The sequence below is a fragment of the Pholcus phalangioides genome, unplaced genomic scaffold (assembly GCF_987345545.1).
Source record: "Pholcus phalangioides strain wild (caught in Gottingen) unplaced genomic scaffold, Ppha-v1.0 ptg000011l_1, whole genome shotgun sequence".
In the NCBI taxonomy this organism is placed as follows: domain Eukaryota; kingdom Metazoa; phylum Arthropoda; class Arachnida; order Araneae; family Pholcidae; genus Pholcus; species Pholcus phalangioides.
Window position 1 is genome coordinate 11,146,329 of NW_028301604.1, and position 22,078 is coordinate 11,168,406.

A 22,078-nucleotide genomic window follows, 5' to 3' on the forward strand; every position below is an offset into this window, starting at 1 on the left:
AACGTGTAAAATAATAATGAAAAGGAAGAAATACATAAAAACTAGTGAGGAACACGTAAAGTGAGAGAAAGAGAGGAACGGATGAGGTTTTTAAAAATTCAGGAGCAAACAAAGAGTGAAATCGGGTCTGTGTTCAATGCGGCGCGCAGTCCCCAGACACAAATTGCGCCGCTCCATCGCATTCATCACTGTCCTGAGGATTGGACGAGCGCTGCACGCACTCTTGGCGGTTGTCCATCCTCCAGCAGGAGACAGAGGAGCTTCTTCACTCGAGAAGTTCGATCTTAAAGCCGAGTATTTGCTTTTTTGGATCGAGAGGGGTGTCGGAGCACAAGACCGCACTCATATATGCAAACACACACAACACGGAGTTGGACCGTTTGTTTCAGGAGGACTTGCGCGCTTTCATAGGTACGTGATCTCCATGGCAACCGACAGATAAACAACACTACTCCTTAGAAAGTGCACGGTATAAACTGCACCTCATCCTTCGAGCACACTATGCCGTTCAGCCCTCCTCCTACGAGGTGACCAACGTTCACTGTAGTGAGAAAGAGTTAAATAAGAAAAGAACTGGGGATCTTTCTCTTTCGCCACTCGTGCCAGATGATGAAAGGTAAGTGATTTTTCAGAGTTTTGCTAATTTTTTTTTTGTCAGTTCTCTCGTCAAACTCCATTAGTTACGACAGGGATACCCGCCTACTGGTAACGGCTCTGTGCGTGTGCGTGTCTTTTCTTTTTATTTATTTATTTTTTTAAGAGTGTGTAACTAAGTGATTGAATAGTTGATGTATAGTGGATGTATAGGGTTTGTCATCATCGATACATCTTGCAAATCTGTTGCACAAACTACTGTCCATCAAATTGCTAACCAGCCGATGAAACAGACAGACGCGTGTTTCTCTTCTTTCGCTCTTTTCTATAGGCTGAGCGTTACTGTATCTCCAAAAGGCGGAAGGTGAGTTGATACATTTTGGATTATATTATCACTTCAAAAAAAATTATTACCGATAATATTTACTTTATTAAATATTATTGATATAGGTAAGTAATCTGTATTCAACTTGTAATCATCAAAAGGGTAATTTGAAGTATTCAATTTTAAATTAAAATGCTAGTATTAAAAAATTTTCCTTCAAAATTTATGATTCTAAATATTTTGTGACTTTCAATTCTAAATAAAAATGTTTGTATCAAAAAAATATTTCCTTCAATTTATGTTTGAATTTCGATTCCAAATAAAATTGTTCGATTCTAAATAAAAATGTTTGTCGATTCTATATTAAAAATGTTTTTCATAATTGAATTTTCTTTCAATTTAAAACTCAAAATATTTTTAATTTCAACTCTAATTATAAATGTTTGTATCAAAACATTTTCCTTCAATTTATGACTTACAATATTTTGATTTTGCATTCAATAAAAGCTAAATTTAAATGTAAAATTTCATATAATCATCAGAACATTATTGTGTTAAAAAAATTAATTTAATTTAATATTTAATGAAGCTAATCTATCCCATATTATTTTTTTCATATTTTAATAATTACCATAATTTCGTATTATGGTTTGATATAATTTATTAAAGTTCATTACGATTTTTTTCAATTATGTTTTCTGCGTTATGTTTATTATTATCATACATTTTGGTATTATATACAGTATGCTGAGCGTAAGCGCTGCAGTTGAAAAAAAAACGCCGAAAAAATGTTTGTTCAACTTAAGCGTCATACTTTCGAGGACAACATTTAACTTTCATGTAATTACTGGTTAATTGTATACTACAAATAAATATATTTTAAAAATGCTTGATAAATGCTCAAAAGCGATTTTGGATAGTTAAAAGGCAATTTAACAAGTTGATATTGGAATAGTGTCTGTCAAATTCTTGGATATTGTGCTTTTGGAAACACAATGGTTATAAACACCGCATCATTGCAAGCCTGTAAAATTATTATTTTTTAAACATAAGTACAGATATACCGAGAAATACGGTAAACAGAATTGTCATCACTTTTTAAAGTTTAAAATATAATCTCGTAATTTTTATCGATAAGTTTTTCATTCATCGCAATATTCAAATAAATTTTGTAGCATTCGTAAAAGGAAAAAAAAACCTAATTATTTCTCTTAAAAGATATTCTATTCAAATTGAATAGGGGATAACTTCATTGTAAAACTTGTTTAAATATGTATTTCTATTCATTAAACAAAGAAGAAACAAAAATCGTTGTTTTTTTTCCCCTACCCTACAAAATTACCTTTTAAACAATTACGATCCATTGTTCTCGAAAAATAATTCGTTCAAGAAAAAATATTGAACAAAACAAAGGAAATATCGAAATACATATGTAGAATGAAAATAACTAATTAATATGGTAATAAATGTCAAGATAGAAGCTTGATTTCAAAAGACATTAACTTTATTCAAATCTAATGGGATGTTTGAATAAATCTGATAAACATTATCTTTTTCTTTATTTGTTATTTACACTGAAAATGCATAAATATATTTTTAAAAATAAATTAATATTTTACTTATTTTTATCTGTCGAAATACATTATATTGTAGTTTATTTTACGTGATTGATAAAAAATGACAACGTTTGCTTGTGGGTATACTATTAATGAACAGCTTTTTACAGTAGTGTTGATTTTTGCATAAATCGACTTATATAATATGATTGCTTGAAATATGAGTTTTTTGGCATAATTCCGTTTCACGTAGACATAAAAATATAAAACCTTAAATTTTCAAATACACCAATTGCATTCATTGAATTTGAATTCACAAAATTATGCATGAATTCGTGTTACAAACTTGAAATATAGTATAGCATCGATCAAAACCTACAGTATCTATTTTTTAGTTTTGCCCCGAAAATAAGATTATTGGATCTATTTCATCACGTGGACTCGGAAATTTTGGCAGCTATTCTAGCTCCGCCCACCACAGCAGTATGTCATAATGGCAGCGTAATGGTCAGAGAGAATGAATTTTTTCTCAAGTGTTCCACCCATTAAAATATTTGATACTATGTATTTAATATTTTTGTATTACAAGAGGGCTTCCAGGGTGGAAAAAGTTAAGCATCAGGAAGAAAAATGTACAGTTATTTTTCAATACATTGGGAAAAATTTTACTGGAATAATGTAACTAGAGGTTAAAATCTGCTATCAAAATTATTTAGAAAATTCTCTACTAAATTCTTTGTAATTCGGCTTTAAACTACAGGGTGGTCATAAAATAACTTTGTCGATATACGAGCCCCGAGCTGCCGCAAAAATCAACTAATGCGAATGAAATTCGTGATACAGGTGTTTTCGAGTATGTGCTCGAAAATGAGAAGAACCAACTCTGGGTCTCGTGATTACGGTTACAGTAGAAAAATTTCGAAAAATTCATATAGCAACATTCACTTTTATTCATTGCAAAATAATCGGCGTAGTAAAAAAATCATAAATGGCTTTGAAACGGTACCTGTATCACCATAAACGCTCGCGCAGGACGCTGACAAAGAAATAAGATCTCAACAAGGGCTTAACGGCTCTGTCGGGGACTTCCCGCAGATCTGACCGAGATGCCCAGCCGAGGGGTTAGTGCACCAACGAACCTCTTGGTGAGATCTTTCTTCGTCAGCGTCCTGCGCCAGCGTTTATGCAGGTACCGTTTCAAAGCCATTTATGATTTTTTTTACTACGCCGATAATTTTGCAATAGTAGTAGGTTTTTGTGCGGTATAAAAGTAAGAGTATTGCCGTATGAATTTTTCGAAATTTTGTTTCTGTAACCGTAACCACCAGATCCAGAGTTGGTTTCTTTCCTCATTCTCGAGCGCATACTTGGGAACACCTATAAGTATCTCGAATTTCATTCGCATTAGGTGATTTTTACGGTCGCTAGGGGCTTGTATATCGGCAAAGTTATTTTATGACCATCCTGTATTTTCCTACCCGTGAAATCAGATAGTTCTAGTTTCCGCAGATCCAGTCCGGAATCACATTCAAAAATTTTATACGCATGTTTTCCGTGCTTATCGCTGCATACGTTCTACTATGAATGGCCCTTGCAGGAAACGAGAAACTTTTCCGTAATAAACATTCTACAGCTTTAAAACAACTCGACACCCCGAAAACCGGAACAATTCAATAATACTTATCTTCGCGGAGAACAATTATTTGAATTTCATTATCTCACAGACGGTAAAATAGTAAATTGCTGACGGCTGTCTCTCTCTATAGAACTTTCTCTAGCATTCAGAGTTTCAGGCTGCTAATAAAAAAAAAAGTTTTATTTGTGAAGTTGCTGCGTCTAGTACATAGCGTGGAGTATAACAATAAAGATCCGAGAGAAACGTTCTCACACTATTCATCTAGATTAATGAAAATCGAACCAGAGCTTCAATTAGTTGCCGTCATTGTATACCGTATAATATAAATGATTGCGAATCGACTACTTTTGTTGACGGAATTATACAGAAGCGAGCAATTTTTTTTATTTCTTCATTTAGCATTTTTTGCTGCTTCTAAGCGGTAATTAATTAAGGACTGAAACTCTAAGCCTGTGATTAAGCTCGATATTGAGATACAATTACTCGTTGTGGTTGATAATCACGTGGTAATCATATATAATCTTGAATAACGAGAGTTAATATTTTTTACTTTTTCCTTAATTTTACTCAACGATCTACTTGAAAATTCTGGTGTTTTTTTTCAAGATTTTGAAGGTAATCTTAAACTATCATTTTTTTATGATTCTAACGACGCAATTAATTTCCGTAGGCAACACTCAGAGACATTGATTTTACTCAATTTTATGCTGCGAAGTTGAGAATATTATGAGCGTAAAAAAAATGAAAATTTGTGAGAAATAAATTTTTCTCCTATCGTAGAATTTCTCTTAAACGAATGGATAACTCTGAAAGTATGGATAAGAGAAAATATTCTTAACAATTGGCATTGAAGAGTCCATTGAGTATTGAATCGCGTGTTCCAACCTAGATTTATTACGTCAAAATGATTGATTACGGGGTGAATGATTTTCAAATAACTTCAGATATTTTTAGACGGAAATGTATTCTTCAAAGTTAACCGTTGTATTGCTTGGAACGAGATACAGCACATCGCCAATTCAATCATTTTAACAATATTGATGGATTGAAAATCAATATAGGATAATTCATGCTTACAGGGGATCAAATAAACGTTTTAATGAGAGCGATTGATTTCCGGTAGAAACGCTCTCTTTTAGTTTTACGATCAAAACTAATATTTCCATTATGGTGTACTTATTTAAAAACAAAAATTACGAAGAAAACACGTTATCAATCCAATTTTACGACCCGTATAGTTGTGATTAATTGCTTTTTCATCCACGCGATTTCACGCATTTGGAATTCAATATTTATTATATTGATATACAGGGTGATTGAAAACTCAACGTACAAACTTTTAGGGGATGTAAAAAACACAAAAACAAAACACAATCACAGAAATATATGACCGGAATCCCGAACCTGATCAGCTGGAGGATAAACGAAGATGCAGAAATGAAAAGTCAATAAGGGGTAGAAAAACTCTTTATTTAACGATACTTTACACGAGGACAGTACGTGTACACGTTAAGTTTCACAACAAGTGCTCAAAGTTCTTACCATCCTCGCCGCAAGAATCTCCGTCGCAGCTGCAAACGTATGAAATACCGGGTATTTTTGAAAGGGTTCGACAATCAAATGCGTCGCCGTTGTGCATAACTGTGGATGGTAAGAACTTTGAGCACTTGGAAACTTAACGTGCACACGTTCTGTCCTCGTGTAAAGTATCGCTAAATAAAGAGTTTTTCCACCCATTATTGTCTTGTCATTTCTGCATCTTCATTTATCCTCCAGCTGATCAGGTTGGCGTTTCCGGTCACACATTCCTATGTGATTCTGTTTTGTTTTTGTGTGTTCTACCTCCTCTGAAAGTTTGTACGTTGAGTTTTGAATCACCCTGTATAGTGTACAGGGAAGGATTCAGAAAACAATCGCCAAAAATGAAAGGGAAATTTAGGCATACGATAACAATCCAAAATCACGTAGGAACATAGATACGCAAACGCCATCCTTAGCCGCTACACAGGAAGTTGTTGCATTACACACTTTTAAAGCAATCTTTAAATCAGCAAGTCTGACAACATAAATTTGTTAGAGGTCACACATACACACAGAACACACATTCGAACATGTACCGATTCATTAGAAATTCCAGATAGGAATGTGTACGAGGTGCATGCACGGTAAAAAGAAGTTGTAGGAAGTATGCAGTCCATGTGGAATTTCTAACGAATCGGTACGTGTCGGAATGTGTGTTCTGAGTGTATGCGTGGCTCCTAACGTATTTATGTTGTCAGAATTGCGAATACATGCTTGCTGAGTTCGGGATTGCTTTAAAAGTTTGTGATGCAACAACTCACTGTAGCGGCTCCGGATGACGTTTGTGCACCTATGTTCTATGTGATTTTGGATTGTTATCGTATGCCTGAATTGTCCTTTCATTTTGGCGATTTTTTTCTGAATCACCCTGCATACACATGTATTATATAGCTCTAGCAGATAAAATTCTAGAAGGACGAATTTTTATGTAATTTCTATTCAACATATAGCGGGTGGCAGATTTAGTTAGAAGAATGGCCAAAAACTTTTGAATACTTTTAGGGCTTCTTCACGTATTACACGTTACACGAATGCCGTTTATACCAAAATATCATGATTTTATACTGAATAATAACATAAAAACAAAAATACTGTTTTTTCCGTAGAAACATGTGACATAATACGAGTGATTTAATCGTTCGCTAAAGAAAATTGTATTATTTAAGAACGAAATAATTGGATGTCAGATATAAATATTAGAAAAGACAGCTGACTTAGTAGAAGATGACGTCATTTATCGAAAATCGATAACGAAATCAAAACAGCTGTCGATATATAGATAAAATAAATGAGTGTCATTATTATTTTAGGAAAACCAAGGTATAAAATAGATACAAAATATGACAGTGTATCAGAATTAAAAAGAAAAGTTATTTTTAATTACATAACGGCAGATATTTGATCAATACGGGCCTATTAATTGAAATTAACATTATCCAGTATAGTTTGAGGTTTTTTCTGGAAGAAAATAGAAAATTCGAATCACACACACACGCAAATACATAATAGAGTGAAATATTTGAATATACATGGCGAACACATGGTAAAAATACCTATCATACCAATTTTTTTCTTTTCTCAATTTTTTTGGCATTTTAGGAAGTACAGTAGACTCTCGGTAATCCGATCGTTCGTAATCCGGGTTTTTTTAGGTGGGTTTTCTTCGAGCATAGAAGAGGAAAACATATCACCGTATGCCTGTGCGCAGTTTATTTTATTTAAATGGGTTTTTCAATTGACATCCGGTAACCCGGTGATTTCGATAATTTGGCACACTCTGGTGTGATACGTGTCCCATTAGCGAGTCTATTGTACATTTTTTAGTGTGATTTCAGAGTGCAAAATACGGTTATATAAGTAAAATGCTTTTTTATCCAGAAAGAGTTGATTCCTTATCGGCGTCATTTTTTGATAGCTGCTGAAATTTTACGCTTTTGGGGATTTGTAAAAATCGCAACAAATTTTGGAGATTGGAAATGAAATTCAAGGCAAAAATTATTCGACAAAGAAAGATTTTATCAGTTTATAGATAAATAACAGTAAAATCAAGACAAACTACATATTTTACCCTTAAATAACCATTTCAGCCGATTAAAAACCCACTCTAATTAATTACATTTTTCTAGATGTATTGTTTCAATTAAAAATGTGCTAACAAATTTACATCCGTTTTGTCAAAAAAAGAAAATTTCAATACCTTTTGGGAAGGTGGGGTGAACCATAGAAGGATAATGTATTGAAAGAATGTGGTTTTATCAATTATTTATCAGCATTCCGGTCGATATTCATCAAAGGTAAATATAAGGTGAAAGTAATAAAAAAAAGGGAGTGATTGACATGTTTAGTATTCGAAATCTTCCAAAACTGCAGGATCAATGAAGATAGATAGTCATAGCTGATCCAAAAACTTGGAAGGAAATATATTCGGGTTCATGAGAAAGTAACAATAAAAAAAAGTGGATATTTCTTGAATACTTCTTGTCACGTCTCTCAACTGCGAAATAAAAAAAAAAATGTTCTATCATGAACTGCGAATGAAATGTAACAGTTTGAGCTTTTTCCTTTCGGTGTTGCCTAAGGAAGGGGCCGCAAGGCAAGTCAGTCAGTTACAATATTAAGTTTTAGCGACGCGAATTCCGTTTTCATAAAACTCCCCAAAGATCGAGATTCTTCTACGGAGCGAAAGTGGTAAAAGCGAATCGATACTTCGTACAACAAGGTTGCGTTTGTTTTCTTTAGGAAATTATCATATCCATAACCACACCCACTCACGTAGCTACAAAACTGTCAAAATCTCAAAACTGCTGCCAAATTCATGTTAGATTAGTGTACTGGTACTTCTGCTTCTTTTTCTTTCCGTCTCTGCTGTTCTGCTACTAATACAAATACAAAGTCCACAACAGGCAAATTGCCCAACGAAGTGGCTGAAAGAATTATGCCCATAAAAAATATGGATGTCAAATATAACCAAAATACAGCAACCCAATATAAAAGCATATATCACCAAAAAAAATTAATTAAATATATTATACACTGCCCATAAAAAAATCGCGGTTGTTTTATCTCGATTTATCCTACTATGTCTATCGTACTCCTTTTTAAACGTATTAATCGTGTTAGAATTCATGACTCCCGGAAGTAAGCTATTCCATTTATTAACCATCTATTAGAGAAAAAATCCCTGCAACACCACAACCTGGAATTGTCCCTTACTAAACAATACTGGTGTCCTATTATCGGAGCAGTTGATTGACGGTGTATTAATCATAGTTCATCCTATCCATCCCGTTGAAAATTTTAAACACTTCGATTACATCCCCCCAGACACCTGTGTTCCTCTAATGTAAACATATTCGAGAAACCCAGTCTTTTTCATAGCTTAGGCCCTGTGTTATCAACAAAAGCACGCGTAGCTTTTCTCTGCACTCCCTCAAACAAGTCTATGTCTCTCTGTAGGTATCGTCTCCTAAACCTTGCAACATACTCCTGTCCAGGACGAACTAAGCTTCCGAAAAGTGGAAGGATGACTTTAGGAGAACACGAACAGAATTTTTTTAAGAATGAAACCTATTTGCTTTTTTTTACCACTATGCACAGACACTGAAATGTCTTGCTGAAAAATATTGCAAACTTATGCAAATGAATTTAAATTAATGCACCAAGATTACTAACACAAGGAACATTAGACAAAAATACGTTGTTTTTCACCTGGTAACTAAATAATAAAAATTTGTAAAGGCTGTGCTATTGACACGGCCAAGTTTGAATATAAATATGTCTTTCAACCCTCTATGGTCAGGTATATATTTGAATACATTTGGCAAATGCATGGTCAAAAAAACCCATTATATGAATTTCTTTTCTCAGTTCTTTTTTGTGTGTGTGTGTGTGTTTTAGAACGTATCTCTTTCAGTGTCATTTCAATACAAAATACAGCTATATAAGTACAATACTTTCTTATCTAGAAAGAGTTGATTCCTTGTCGGTGTCGCAGTTGTTGAAATTTTACGTGTTCAGACATTTATAAAATCATCCCAAATTCAGGGAATCTGAAATAAAACTCAAATCAACAACATTCAACTTTCCTAAAATTTTATCAGTTTGTAGATAACAGCAAAATGAAGGAAAACTGTATATTGCCCATAATTAGCCATTTTAGCTAATTAAAAAACCTGCTCTAATTAACTCTTTATATGGCTTTTTTTTCTACTAGTGGGAAATTGAAATATTTTTGGGGTTGAGATTGATTTAAAAAAAGAAATGCATTTAACTTGTTAAATGAATGTAATTTTAAAAAGTTAATGATTTTTTTTAATTATTTAGATAAATTAATTTTTTGCCCTTTCATAGTTATCAATAGATGGTAGCTCTAATGAGAGGTGGTAAAATAGCTTACCATGGACGTTTAAAAATTTGATGAATTTGGTGGGAAGTATACTTCCCACGGCCTTATATAAAGGATTAATTGAATTACTGTGTCGATATATTGTTTCAATTGAAAATATACTAACAGTACCCATTTACATCCGCATTTGTGAAAAAAAAATTCAATGCATTTCTATGGAAGTGAACCGTATAGTGTTAAACTTCGTAACAATATAATACGACCTGGTCTCTTATCTAAAACAGAAGATGTCTGCATATAAATAAGGGAATTGTGGGATTTGTCTCAACTAGATCTATTTTTATTTTGTACATACTTACGGAGATATTATATAAAATTACGAGGGTTTCCACACCTGCCTAATGAGAAGATAAATCAAGAAAATAAAATTCACCTGACCTTGTGGGGAATCAAACACCTAGATTGAAATCATCTTCGGATGTATAAAATTATTTTTCGTTACAAAAAAGGAGAGAATCCACAAACCATTTAACTAAACAGAAAAAAGTAGTGTTATAACGACCACACACGTTATCGGGACGATTCGATTACAACGACCGTACGATGAGTCTCAAATTTTTTCATGTAACTACTATAATATTTGTTTTCCTTTCGATATAACGACCATCCGAATGTACGCCAATTTTTTGATGGAACGCCGGGATTGGGGCGTTACAACGAGTTAACAATAATAAGGTACCCCATTGGATTTGTTCCAACGAGATCTATTCACCGATACCATTGGTGTCTATCAGTGTCTCGCATTCCCCATGTACAACATAGCATAATTTCATCACGAAAGTATACCGCAAAACTGATACCCAAGCCAGAAGATGTAATAACATTATGGGCGAAGATACGGGGGGACATGGGGGCATTGCCCTCCCAGCGTCAAATGTGAAGTCGCCTGATCTAATGTATATGTGTATATATGAATTGACATCATCATCATCGTGCCTCTCCCCCCCCCCCCGCAGCAATAATGACCGAGCGCCCCCAGACTTTCAAGTCTATCTCCGCTTATGAATAACATCCGTGAGAGTGAGATAGATACATTTGTACATTGCATTTGACTTCGCAAGATTTATTTAAAGGCACCATTGACTTCGTTTCACGTCTTGCTCTGCCTGAGCTATACCTATACCGTATTGTAAAAATTTTTGTAAAAATGTATTGCAAACCTGGTACTCAAATCAAAAGACTAATCTACACCAGTGTAGTACCATTGGATTTGCCACTATAATAATACAATGAAACTTCGGTTAACGAGCTTAATTCGTTCCGTGAACGGGCTCGTATAACGAATCGAACTTCCCCATAGGAAATTATGTAAACTCGGATGATTTGTTCCACAATTATTTATTCACATAAAAAATGACTAATAAAAGCACCTCATCAATAATACAATACAATAATAATTTATTTAATAATGCTATACACCATAAGTAAGCATACAATACAATAATTTTGTGACAACCAAAGAGAGGAGGACTATTTTTTAGGACTAATTGTAATCTGCTGGCTCACCAATATTTTTCTTTTTGTGCGAATTTAGAAAGGAACCGATGGAATGACGCTTGCTTTTGACTCCTTTTGACGATTTCGCGCAAATGAGAAATGGCATTGTCATTGGACAAATTCATTGCTCGCATACTTGCTACAACTTTACTTGGGTAGTTCTTTTCTACGCAATTTTGTGCTCGGCTTCCCTCATTAATCTCATTTGAAGTGAGGGACTCCTCATTTCTCTCTTCTTCAGACGAAAACCTGTCCATAAGCTCTTGCACGCAATGGAGATCCATCAGTTCGTCTGTGGTCAACTCCTGGCTACGTTCCTCCACTAGTTCTTGAATGTCGTCCTCATTTACCTCTTTCCCAAAAATACAATCTGTTCGACACTAGCTAACCATCATTAGCTAACCCCTCAAAGTTACGTTCAATAATGCAATCATCCCACAATTTTCTCCAAGCAGAATTAAGGGTTCTCTTGGTGACTCCATCCCAGACTATATTGATGATCTTGGTACGGTGCACGGTGTTTCAATGTTTTTCCAAAACTCTCAGAAGGTAAGGTTTGCTCCATCAGTCATCTCGAAGCATCACTGAAATAGTTCTTTGGTTTTAAGCCTTTTGATGTTGGTAAATATATAATGGTAATTGCCGATCGGAAATTCGAAACTGAAGTGGAGAATATTTTTCAGCCACCTCGATGGGAAATTTGCCTGTTGTGGCTTTTTTGTATTTGTATATTAGCCACAATTCCACAGTACGTGTGTAGGCGAAAGCGAAAAACCATCGGCTCAGTTGTGATAAAGTGAAACTAAAACAAAGTGCAAAATTTTTGCTCGTAATACGAATCACCGCTCGTATACCGAGTCAAAATTTGTTTAAAAATTTTTGCTCGTTAAGCGAATTACTCGTTATCAGAAGTTCCACATCCAGCAGACACTAAAAATGCTTACACGTTTTATATATACCTATGCTTCCTGAGATATTGATGTTTAAAGTATTTCTTCACGCTAGTTGTCTGAGATGTAGCCGGTTTGATCAAATAGATGATTTAAAAGACGTATTCATGTGAAAAAAAAATTCACCCTAGAAAAAAATAATATTATTAATACTTTTTGTTTGGAAAAAAATGTATAATAAAATCAGTCAGTGAAAGCAATAAAATTTTACGTCCCCTCCTCTAACAGACACGATTACTGTAATGAGAGATAGCAATGATGCAATTAGATTTTAACGGAAATTAACATTGATTCGTCACCAGAACTCCCAATTGAAGTTTTCTGTTGCGCTGTCATCTCCCACATCAAGTCCATAAGCCTTTTTATTTCGCTCCATAAATTCTCAATTTAATTATCCTTAATTATAAAGAGGTCATGTGGCATAGAGTTAACGATGATGCTATCAAGATATGACTTCGATTTGCAACCCACGATGACATTTTTCATTATCGCCCTGAATAATTATATCCTCATCAAGAAATTGATTTTCTGATGTCGGAAGTGAAAAAAGTGTTCGAAAATTTCGTAGTATACGAGGTTTGTTCAAAAAGTATCCAACCATAATTTTTCGTGCGTAAAACTAATGACGCTGGGAAGCGTAGTTTAGTGCACGTATGTAGACGATTCTGGTGCGCATGCTTGAATTTTTTCTGCCTGCAGTAGCTGCCAGTCCCCGACAGACTGCCGATAAGTGAGTAAGTGTAAGTGAGCGCCTTCGCATTTTCGGTTTTTGACAAAATGTCAGAAAAACTTGAACAACGTTTACTGCAGTAATCGTGATGGAGCTTCCAACTGCGTCGCAGAATCTTCTTGGTAGTACTCCTCGGTGATGGTTGTGCTGGGTGGTGCGTTGCGATCTCCAAACTGAGTTTCTTCTGCTCGATCGTTAGCAGCTTTGAACTTATTCTCCTGAAGCCCAAATTCGTCAGTCAAAATACAATGAACGGATCCTATGCTGATGTTCGCCTCGTTTGCAAATTCTCTGATAATGATTCGTTGATGTTGATCCTGCATCACCAGAGTCCTCACTTAGTCAATGATGATCTTTCTGGATGTTGAGTGCCTGCCAGAACGTGCTTCACTCTCCATTGATGTGCAGCCATCTTTGAAGCGGTTGTACCACTCCCTTTTCTATGTGGTGCCCGTTGTTTCATCACCGGAGGCCTGTTGGATCTCGCGTTCCGTTTTCACTCGGGAATCATCAAGCTTCACACAAAATTTAAAGCGGTAACGTTGCTCAAATTTTTCTGCCATTTTGTCAAAAATCGAAAATGTGACGGCTCTCACTTACACTTACTCACTCATCGGCGGTCTTCCGGCGATAGGCAGCTTCTGCAGGCAGGAAAAAATTCGATCATGCGTACTAGGATTGTTTATATACATGGATCAAACCATGCTTCCTTATCTTCATTGGTTTACTCACGAAAAATTATGGTCAGATACTTTTCGAATAGACCTCGTACTTCCAAATTAACCGTTCTCTTTAACAAGTTCGACTTTCCTACACTTTGCTAGGTATACCCCATATCATGAAATAGTCAAAAAGACTAAATACTGGAAAAACAAACAAAAATCTATCTCTAGCAATCTGGTTCGAATTTCTCTTTGGATAAATTCCAAATACCGTACAAACCTTCCAGCATTCATTTCCAGCTTCATATTTTTTACGTCTTCTCATTCAACACTTTTTCCCGTAGGTTGTATATGAGTCATTTTTCCTATTCAATCGATATTCATTTAAAATTACAATACATGTTGAATACTGTTTATGAAAGTCAAATGTGATGCATGGAGACAGAAACCGGATGGCAGTAAAATATTTATGATACTCATTTTGAGCTTGTCATATTCGGGAAATGCATAATTTAATTCAAATCAGAGTCCAGTACACGTGAAATGCCATCTTGAGCCTGGAGTTTTAGCTTGATTCAGGAATGTTTCGATTAGTACACAATTACTACATACGAGACAACAGTTGCAAAGAAAACAAAAAAAAATTGTTGATTCTTTCTACCTTCTGTCAGGAACAATCACTTAAAATGAGAAAAAGAATTCTAATATCCTATTATAATTTTTTATGTCAAAAATACTGGTATAGTTGAGATTGTTTACTTTCAGTGCGATAGTTTTCGATTTCGTCATTTAAATTAAATTTCTCATCTCTTAAAACTCTTCATTGTTTCTCAACTTTTATCGAATACGAAATTTGCATTTCGGAATTCGTATTATAATATTTATTTGTATAGCTTATATATGATGATACGTCTTCTCATCAAAAAAAAATCGAAACCTTCTTAACAACATACATCAAATAGTGAGAACCAAGTCGTTACATAGTCTTGGTAATAAAACCAACTCTGAAAATGTTGTTAGGCATAATTTTTATTTTCATCGATATATTATTGTCTCCGTATTCTTCATATATAACCATTTCTTTTCGTTTTATTGACACTACTATAGCGTGTTCAAGACTATTTTCTCGAATATTTTTCCATTCTGCATGTCTCTCTGTGTGAACAAATGACATCATAGAGAAAAGAAGATAGAAAAATACAAAAGATAGAAAACGCCCACTTTTTTTGCCCTTTGGAAATGGAAAACCAATTTTCTTGTTGAGTTTTATGTGAATATAAAATTAAAAGCCAAATGATGGAGCAAGAAATAAAAAGGAATCGATATGTCCTTGGCAAGTCTCGGTTATGTCTCGAAAATTGTGGGCATTGGTATAACGTTAAGGAAAAAAAATCGGCTTGATTAAATGAAACGAGGAATAGCATAATGTCCTGTGTCTCAATCGGTTCAATCTTGTTCTTACGAAAACAAGAAAGAATCATTTTCCCTTGCTCCTGGAAACATTCTAAACTATCGTTAAATTGGCAATAAATCACTATCTGCTACTAAGTTCGGATCATAACATTGATATAACACATCCCTTTAAATCATCATTAGAGTCAACTGAACTGCTTAAATGTAGCGTCACCGTTAAGGGTGTATCTTTCGGTTAAATTAGAATAAAGTAGCATTATATATAAAAAAGCTTTCAAGGCTTTTTTCATCCGATTAAATTACATTTCGCTTTTTTTTAAGTATCATCAAGGATCACTTTAAAAAGCCATTTCGATATTTGACGCTTGTTACCTGGCTTTTCTCTCATATTTTTATTATAAAATGAATAACTTGAAATTTTTATTGCACTTATGAAATGAATTTTTATTCAGTAAAAGCTGGGGTGGTGATAATTAGATAAATGGCTTCGTGCAGCATCAATGTTATGGAGATTTCACAATCTTACTTTAGAAAGTTACTGAGCATGAAACGTTATTATTATTATTAATTTTAGAGCCTGTTTCAAAAAAATTAGTTTATATTTATGGGGGTGTGTGTGTGGTCTTATATAGATTTTAATATAAAAATAAATATTTCATCATCATCATCGTGCCTCTTCTCCCCCCCCCCCCCCGGCAGCAATAATGACCGAGCGCCCCCAGACTTTCAAGTCTATCTCCGCTTATGAATAACATCCGTGAGAGTGAGATAGATACATTTGTACATTGCATTTGACTTCGCAAGATTTATTTAAAGGCACCATTGACTTCGTTTCACGTCTTGCTCTGCCTGAGATATACCTATACCGTATTGTAAAAATCATTGTAAAAATGTATTGCAAACCTTGTACTCAAATCAAAAGACTAATCTACACCAGTGTAGTACCATTGGATTTGCCACTATAATAATACAATGAAACTTCGGTTAACGAGCTTAATTCGTTCCGTGAACGTGCTCGTATAACGAATCGAACTTCCCCGTAGGAAATTATGCAAACTCGGATGATTTGTTCCACAATTATTTATTCACATAAAAAATGACTAATAAAAGCACCTCGTCAATAATACAATACAATAATAATTTATTTAATAATGCAATACACCATAAGTAAGCATACAATACAATAATTTTGTGACTACCAAAGAGAGGAGGACTATTTTTTAGGACTAATTGTAACCTGCAGGCTCACCAATATTTTTCTTTTTGTGCGAATTTAGAAAGGAACCAATGGAATGACGCTTGCTTTGGACTCCTTTTGACGATTTCGCGCAAATGAGAAATGGCATTGTCATTGGACAAATTCATTGCTCGCATACTTGCTACAACTTTACTTGGGTAGTTCTTTTCTACGCAATTTTGTGCTCGGCTTCCCTCATTAATCTCATTTGAAGTGAGGGACTCCTCATTTCTCTCTTCTTCAGACGAAAACCTGTCCATAAGCTCTTGCACGCAATGGAGATCCATCAGTTCGTCTGTGGTCAACTCCTGGCTACGTTCCTCCACTAGTTCTTGAATGTCGTCCTCATTTACCTCTTTCCCAAAAATACAATCTGTTCGACACTAGCTAACCATCATTAGCTAACCCCTCAAAGTTACGTTCAATAATGCAATCATCCCACAATTTTCTCCAAGCAGAATTAAGGGTTCTCTTGGTGACTCCATCCCAGACTATATTGATGATCTTGGTACGGTGCACGGTATTTCAATGTTTTTCCAAAACTCTCAGAAGGTAAGGTTTGCTCCATCAGTCATCTCGAAGCATCACTGAAATAGTTCTTCGGTTTTAAGCGTTTTGATGTTGGTAAATATATAATGGTAATTGCCGATCGGAAATTCGAAACTGAAGTGGAGAATATTTTTCAGCCACCTCGATGGGAAATTTGCCTGTTGTGGCTTTTTTGTATTTGTATATTAGCCACAATTCCACAGTACGTGTGTAGGCGAAAGCGAAAAACCATCGGCTCAGTTGTGATAAAGTGAAACTAAAACAAAGTGCAAAATTTTTGCTCGTAATGCGAATCACCGCTCGTATACCGAGTCAAAATTTGTTTAAAAATTTTTGCTCGTTAAGCGAATTACTCGTTATCAGAAGTTCCACATCCAGCAGACACTAAAAATGCTTACACGTTTTATATATACCTATGCTTCCTGAGATATTGATGTTTAAAGTATTTCTTCACGCTAGTTGTCTGAGATGTAGCCGGTTTGATCAAATAGATGATTTAAAAGACGTATTCATTTGAAAAAAAAATCACCCTAGAAAAAAATAACATTATTAATACTTATTGTTTGGAAAAAATGTATAATAAAATCAATCAGTGAGAGCATTAAAATTGTACGTCCCCTCCTCTAACAGACACGATTACTGTAATGAGAGATAGCAATGATGCAATTAGATTTTAACGGAAATTAACATTGATTCGTCACCAGAACTCCCAATTGAAGTTTTCTGTTGCGCTGTCATCTCCCACATCAAGTCCATAAGCCTTTTTATTTCGCTCCATAAATTCTCAATTTAATTATCCTTAATTATAAAGAGGTCATGTGGCATAGAGTTAACGATGATGCTATCAAGATATGACTTCGATTTGCAACCCACGATGACATTTTTCATTATCGCCCTGAATAATTATATCCTCATCAAGAAATTGATTTTCTGGTGTCGGAAGTGAAAAAAGTGTTCGGAAATTTCGTAGTATACGAGGTTTGTTCAAAAAGTATCGAACCATAATTTTTCGTGCGTAAAACTAATGACGCTGGGAAGCGTAGTTTAGTGCACGTATGTAGACGATTCTGGTGCGCATGCTTGAATTTGTTCTGCCTGCAGTAGCTGCCAGTCCTTGACAGACTGCCGATAAGTGAGTAAGTGTAAGTGAGCGCCTTCGCATTTTCGGTTTTTGACAAAATGTCAGAAAAACTTGAACAACGTTTACTGCAGTAATCGTGATGGAGCTTCCAACTGCGTCGCAGAATCTTCTTGGTAGTACTCCTCGGTGATGGCTGTGCTGGGTGGTGCGTTGCGATCTCCAAACTGAGTTTCTTCTGCTCGATCGTTAGCAGCCTTGAACTTATTCTCCTGAAGCTCAAATTCGTCAGTCAAAATACAATGAACGGATCCTATGCTGATGTTCGCCTCGTTTGCAAATTCTCTGATAGTGATTCGTTGATCCTGCATCACCAGAGTCCTCACTTAGTCAATGATGATCTTTCTGGATGTTGAGTGCCTGCCAGAACGTGCTTCACTCTCCATTGATGTGCAGCCATCTTTGAAGCGGTTGTACCACTCCCTTTTCTATGTGGTGCCCGTTGTTTCATCACCGGAGGCCTGTTGGATCTCGCGTTCCGTTTTCACTCGGGAATCATCAAGCTTCACACAAAATTTAAAGCGGTAACGTTGCTCAAATTTTTCTGCCATTTTGTCAAAAATCGAAAATGTGACGGCTCTCACTTACACTTACTCACTCATCGGCGGTCTTCCGGCGATAGGCAGCTTCTGCAGGCAGGAAAAAATTCGATCATGCGTACTAGGATTGTTTATATACATGGATCAAACCATGCTTCCTTATCTTCATTGGTTTACTCACGAAAAATTATGGTCAGATACTTTTCGAATAGACCTCGTACTTCCAAATTAACCGTTCTCTTTAACAAGTTCGACTTTCCTACACTTTGCTAGGTATACCCCATATCATGAAATAGTCAAAAACACTAAATACTGGAAAAACAAACAGAAATCTATCTCTAGCAATCTGGTTCGAATTTCTCTTTGGATAAATTCCAAATACCGTACAAACCTTCCAGCATTCATTTCCAGCTTCATATTTTTTACGTCTTCTCATTCAGCACTTTTTCCCGTAGGTTGTATATGAGTCATTTTTCCTATTCAATCGATATTCATTTAAAATTACAATACATGTTGAATACTGTTTATGAAAGTCAAGTGTGATGCATAGAGACAGAAACCGGATGGCAGTAAAATATTTATGATACTCATTTTGAGCTTGTCATATTCGGGAAATGCATAATTTAATTCAAATCAGAGTCCAGTACACGTGAAATGCCATCTTGAGCCTGGAGTTTTAGCTTGATTCAGGAATGTTTCGATTAGCACACAATTACTACATACGAGACAACAGTTGCAGAGAAAACAAAAAAAAATTGTTGATTCTTTCTACCTTCTGTCAGGAACAATCACTTAAAATGAGAAAAAGAATTCTAATATCCTATTATAATTTTTTATGTCAAAAATACTGGTATAGTTGAGATTGTTTACTTTCAGTGCGATAGTTTTCGATTTCGTCATTTAAATTAAATTTCTCATCTCTTAAAACTCTTCATTGTTTCTCAACTTTTATCGAATACGAAATTTGCATTTCGGAATTCGTATTATAATATTTATTTGTATAGCTTATATATGATGATACGTCTTCTCATCAAAAAAAAATCGAAACCTTCTTAACAACATACATCAAATAGTGAGAACCAAGTCGTTACATAGTCTTGGTAATAAAACCAACTCTGAAAATGTTGTTAGGCATAATTTTTATTTTCATCGATATATTATTGTCTCCGTATTCTTCATATATAACCATTTCTTTTCGTTTTATTGACACTACTATAGCGTGTTCAAGACTATTTTCTCGAATATTTTTCCATTCTGCATGTCTCTCTGTGTGAACAAATGACATCATAGAGAAAAGAAGATAGAAAAATACAAAAGATAGAAAACGCCCACTTTTTTTGCCCTTTGGAAATGGAAAACCAATTTTCTTGTTGAGTTTTATGTGAATATAAAATTAAAAGCCAAATGATGGAGCAAGAAATAAAAAGGAATCGATATGTCCTTGGCAAGTCTCGGTTATGTCTCGAAAATTGTGGGCATTGGTATAACGTTAAGGAAAAAAAATCGGCTTGATTAAATGAAACGAGGAATAGCATAATGTCCTGTGTCTCAATCGGTTCAATCTTGTTCTTACGAAAACAAGAAAGAATCATTTTCCCTTGCTCCTGGAAACATTCTAAACTATCGTTAAATTGGCAATAAATCACTATCTGCTACTAAGTTCGGATCATAACATTGATATAACACATCCCTTTAAATCATCATTAGAGTCAACTGAACTGCTTAAATGTAGCGTCACCGTTAAGGGTGTATCTTTCGGTTAAATTAGAATAAAGTAGCATTATATATAAAAAAGCTTTCAAGGCTTTTTTCATCCGATTAAATTACATTTCGCTTTTTTTTAAGTATCATCAAGGATCACTTTAAAAAGCCATTTCGATATTTGACGCTTGTTACCTGGCTTTTCTCTCATATTTTTATTATAAAATGAATAACTTGAAATTTTTATTGCACTTATGAAATGAATTTTTATTCAGTAAAAGCTGGGGTGGTGATAATTAGATAAATGGCTTCGTGCAGCATCAATGTTATGGAGATTTCACAATCTTACTTTAGAAAGTTACTGAGCATGAAACGTTATTATTATTATTAATTTTAGAGCCTGTTTCAAAAAAATTAGTTTATATTTATGGGGGTGTGTGTGTGGTCTTATATAGATTTTAATATAAAAATAAATATTTCTGGGCGCGGTAGCCCAGGTCGATAACATACTCGCCTAATGTACCAAAGGTGTCAAAGGAGTTCGATACCCGGTTCGTCCTTATCAGAAACGTTCCCTATACAATGATATAACAGAAACGGTGACATGACCACACAAAAAGATTGCTACCGCAGGGAGTCTCACATCGAGGGGTTAGTGCACCAACCTCTCGGTGAGTATAAAAAAAGGCTGCAGTTCGGAATTGACAATAAATTGTAGGTCCCGGTCTAATTAGCTCCCGTGTGCGTAAAATGACCGTGGTGCGACAAAAATGATCAAATAAATAGTTCTTTAAAATAAACAAAGTAAATAATGTCTTGGTGATTGTTAAGTGGTTTTATGTCGATACTTTTTCTAGATGTTTTAAGAATCAGTTTCAATTAATTTTATTTGAGAATACTGTGATGATTCAAGAGAGCAAGATAGAAAATTGAAATATAAATAATTCACAGAATGTCTTTTGTTGATTTACCTTAGGTTATAGAAAGAACAAGATCATTGAACGAATTGTAGAGAATCTAAAGTATTTTTTTAAGATAGATCCAAAGTATAATATGCCGAGATCAGATATTATTTTACAAAAATCCAAGATATAAAATTAATACAAATGTGACATTTGATATATCAAAATTTGAAAGTTTTGTGAATTACAGAACGACAAATATTTGATGAAAGACAGATTATTAACCGTAATAAACGTTACATTACCGAGTAACGTCTGCAGATGTACTCGAGGAAACCGAAAAATTCATAAACGGGAGTCCAACACAATTTATTATGCAATAAAGTAAAATTAGGTATAAAAAAATATGTATATCGATATATAAATTCGGCAATATTTATTAGATGACTTGCAAAATCGGTTTGATGAAAAATTATAATGTGAATATAATTTAAGTTCTTTTCACACACACACACATTCATGTAAATAACTTAAAACGTTTTCGACTCCATATTAGAACGATTTGGGAACAGAAAAAGAAAAGAGGGAGAGGAAGTGTCCATAATATATACACTTAAAAAATTGATATAAATTCAACTACATGTGGCATATGAAAATGTGTAA

General features: G+C 34.6%; 1 protein-coding gene across 2 annotated transcripts in view; it reads left to right on the forward strand.

Annotated features, from left to right (window-relative positions):
* The first annotated feature begins 237 nt into the window (after nt 1-237).
* The window catches only part of LOC149080048 (glutamate-gated chloride channel-like), a 54,676-nt gene continuing 32,835 nt past the window's right edge, over nt 238-22,078 (forward strand). The window contains exon 1 of one of the 2 annotated variants that reach the window (XM_089238573.1): nt 238-616. The gene's annotated coding sequence lies outside the window, so the exon portion shown is untranslated. Of the gene's footprint in view, nt 617-869; nt 959-22,078 lie in introns of those variants that run through there. The other variant, XM_089238574.1, reaches the window with a different exon arrangement.